This window comes from Apium graveolens, chromosome 4, assembly GCF_009905375.1.
Source record: "Apium graveolens cultivar Ventura chromosome 4, ASM990537v1, whole genome shotgun sequence".
NCBI classification, from domain to species: domain Eukaryota; kingdom Viridiplantae; phylum Streptophyta; class Magnoliopsida; order Apiales; family Apiaceae; genus Apium; species Apium graveolens.
In genome coordinates, this window is record NC_133650.1 from 96,916,452 (window position 1) to 96,920,594 (window position 4,143).

Here is a 4,143-nt window from a genome sequence, read left to right on the forward strand (position 1 = left end):
CCATTTAGAAAAGCGCTCTTGACGTCCATCTGATAAAGCTTGAATTTCTTGTGAGCTACAAAAACCATTAAGATTCGAATAGCTTCTGAACGAGCTACTGGAGCATATATCTCGTCGTAATTGAATCCTTCCTGTTGGTTGTATCCCTGAGCAACCAAACGAGCTTTATTTCGAATAATGTTTCCATCTTCATCCTTCTTATTCTTGAAAACCCAACGAGTACCAATGATCTTGGCATCCTGAGGAGGTGGGACGAGTTCCCAAACATCACAACGCTCAAACTGTTCAATTCCTCCTGCATTACAACAGACCAGTGTTCGTCTGCAACAGCTTCTTGAGCATTCTTTGGTTCGAATTCAGCAACAAAAGCACAGAATACACACAGATTGTGAAATCTACTTCGAGTAGAAATCCCTTGATCTAAATTAGTAAGAAGATTATCTGGTGGATGATTCTTCACAGTCCTAGAAGACTTAGGAAGTTGAATATTACTCATCTCTTCCTCATTAGAGTTATCTGCCTGGAAATGAATGGGAGTTGTCTCATTCAAAAGAGACTACCTCATTTCCGCTTATGAAGATTTATCCGGAGGAGTAACAGAAATCACATTTGAAATACTATCGGGAGTCTTTGGAGAGCCAGGAGATTCATCTGAAGCTTGAGTAGATCCTGAAGAATTATCAGAAGACTGAGATGGACCTGGAGAGTCTTGACTGATTGATTTTTCAGAATTAGACTGACTCTTTTCAGAATGAGACTGTCTCATTTGGGAATGAGACGATAGATCCGCAGTGTCTTCATCAATTTGAGATATATTCCTTGAGATTTCATTGAATGTAATATTGATGGAATCTTATACTTTGTTCTTGACAGAATTATAAACACGATAAGATTTGCTTGTAGTAGAATATCCCAAGAAAATTCCTTCTGTAGATTTTGCATCGAACTTGCCTCGATTATTTTGAGTATCTAAGATAAAACACTTGGAACCAAAAACTCGAAAATAACTAATGTTAGGAGTTCTTTTCTTAAGCAATTCATACGGAGTTTTAAGCAAAATAGGACGAATAAGTACTCTATTTAAAACATAACAGGAAGTGTTTACCGCTTCAGCCCAAAATTTTCTTGGAAGCTTACTCTCATGCAGTAGAGTTCTGGCGGTTTCCTGTAAAGTCCTGTTCTTACGTTCTACTACTCCGTTCTGCTGAGGAGTTCGAGGAGCTGAGAATTCATGAGTGATTCCTCTCGATTTGTAGAAGGTTATGAAATCCTTCTCGAATTCACCTCCATGGTCACTACGGATAGTCTTGAGCTTAGATGAATACTTAGTCTCAAGGTTAGTAATAAGATCCTTAAACTCAACAAAAGCTTCATCCTTAGTTCGTAAATATAATACCCAAGTAAAACGAGAATAATCATTAACTATAATAAAAGCATAATTCTAACCTCCCAAACTTACATACCTTTCTGGACCAAAAAGATCTAGATGAAGGAGCTGCAAAGGAACAGAAGTTGATATTTTATTCTTAGCAGTAAAGGAAGTTTTCACCTGTTTTCCAAGTTGGCAAGCTGTACAAGGTTCTGTTTTCTTGTACTTCAGCTTTGGTAGACCTCGTACCAGATCATGAGAAGATATCTTCTGAAGAAGATCCATGTAAAGATGACCTAGACATCGATGCCAAAGATTCTGCTGATCTTGAACAGTAGCAAGACAGATTTCCTCCCGCTGTTCATCAAAATCTAACACAAAAATATTTCCTTTCCTCTTGGCAACTAAAGCAAACTCGTTAGTCTTAGTACCAATATAACATACATCTTTATCGAACTTAACTTTATGACCAGCATCAGTAAGTTGACTTACACTAATAAGATTATATTTCAAACCATCAACTAAACGAACATTAGAAATAGCAAACCTGTCATTACCAATGGTACCTTTTCCAATAATTCTGACGGTGTTTGAATCTCCAAGAGTAACTAAGCCACCTTCCTTGGCAACTAGAGATAGAAACTTGGATTTATCACCTGTCATGTGACGTGAACAACCAATGTCGATGATCCATTTATTTCGCGGAACATGGACCTTCAAGCAGACCTGCAAAAATTGCTTTATCTCTTAGGTACCCACTTAACTTTGGGTCCTGGTTGGTTAGTATCACAAATCTTATATAAATGTCTATCTGATTTCTTAATCCACATCTGAACAATATTAACAGAAGTATTAACAGATTTATATCTAGCAGAAGATTTATAAGATGAGTTAGAAGAGTGGCCCTTGATACCACATAATCTGGATTCAGATGTAGGGTGACCAGCTTTGCCACAATCTCGACATTTCTCATAAGGCATTTTATATTTCATAGGAGCTTGCTTGTACCCTCCTTGAAATGCACGTTTCTTGATTGATTCACATCCTAAACCTCCTTTATCAAGAGAAGATTTTTGTTCACCAAGAAGAGCATTCAAAGTTCTTTCTCCATGGAAACAATTAGCTAAATCCTTTTCAAGTTGTTCAACTTTCTGCTTTAATTCTGGAACCAGTGGATCAGGAGCACTGTCTTCTTTAACGGGTTCTGGATCGACAGATATTGACTCTTTCTTCAAGGCTTCAAGACATACATCTTTCATCTCATTTTCATTTTTGAGATATTGATTTTCCTCAGTAAGTTTTGAAACCCTTTCAAGCAAGGATTTGTTCTCTGCAACCAAGGCTTCTTCCTTCATGGGGTCATCCATTTCACTAAGAACTTTACTTAATGCTTATTTTAAATAAGCATTCTTTTCTTTTAACTTCTTAACCTGGACCTGCAAATTCAACATGGATGAAGATATATTTGAATTATACTTAATATTCTGTACCTCATCATTGTCACTGGAGTTATCCTCGAGTCCTGCAAAGCAAAGTTGAGCAACTTCATCATCTGAATCAATCTCCACATCTGATTCATCATCACTCCATGTAATTAATGCCTTCTTTTTGTTCTTCAGCTTGTAGCAGTCCTTTTTGAAATGTCCTTTCTTTCCACACTCAAAACAGGTGTCCTTGCTTTGATTTGTTTTGCTCTCCTTTCTCGGATTAGATTTGAAGTCCTTCTTTGGAAACTGTGACTTCATAGGTCATTTGGAGGCATTCCGTTTGGCAAGAAATTTATGAAACTTCTTTGTTAGAAGAGCAATCTCTTCATCAGAATCATCAGGAGACTCGTCTGCATCTACATTAAGTGCAAGAGTTTTCTTACAAGGAGCTTCATCTTCTTCATCATATCTGCGTAGATGATTTTCGAATTCTTCCAATTCACTGAACATTGTTAGAGTGTCCATAGTCGAAAGTAGTGTCGAATCCTGCAGAATGGTAACCTTTGGAGCAAACTTCTTTGGCATTGCTCTAAGGATTTTCCTATTGATCTCGGATTGAGGAATGATCCTTTCCAGAAGTGAGATAGAGTTCATCAATGTCAGGAATCTCCCTTGAGCATCTTGCACGCTTTCATCTCTTTCCAACCTGAAACCTTCATAGTCACTCATGAGCATACTTAATTTTACTTCACGTACCTTAGATGTGCCTTCGTGGCTGACTTTGATCATATCCCAGATCTATTTGGCAGTAGTACATGCTGATACTTTTCTTAATTCTGTAGCTACCATGCCATTGAGAAGTGAGTTCATAGCTTTAGCATTGGAGTTTATTGCATTCACTTCTTCCGTAGAGAGATCCTTGAGAGATTTTGGCTTCTCTTCTTTAATAGGAATTGTAAAACCATTTTCTACAGCATCCCATTCGAATGCATCACGCCGGAGAAAGTTTTTCATCTGGAACTTCCAGTCATTGTAGTTTTCAGCACCATGAAGCAGTGGTGGATAATTGTTTGAATACCTATCTGGTTGAGCCATGGATCGCTAGCAAAATAAACACTAAAAAGAGAATTAAATGCACCTGCTCTGATACCAATTGAAATTCGATGGCTCGATAGATAATATAATATTCTAACTGTCAAGGCAAATGGGACAGTCTCTTATGCAAATGGGACAGTCCCTTTACAAATGAGACAATGAATGGGACAGTCTCAATTAACTGCAGAAAGTAAATAACAGTAATAAAATATAGAATGCTGAAAACTGAAAAATAAAAACACCAGAAGTTTT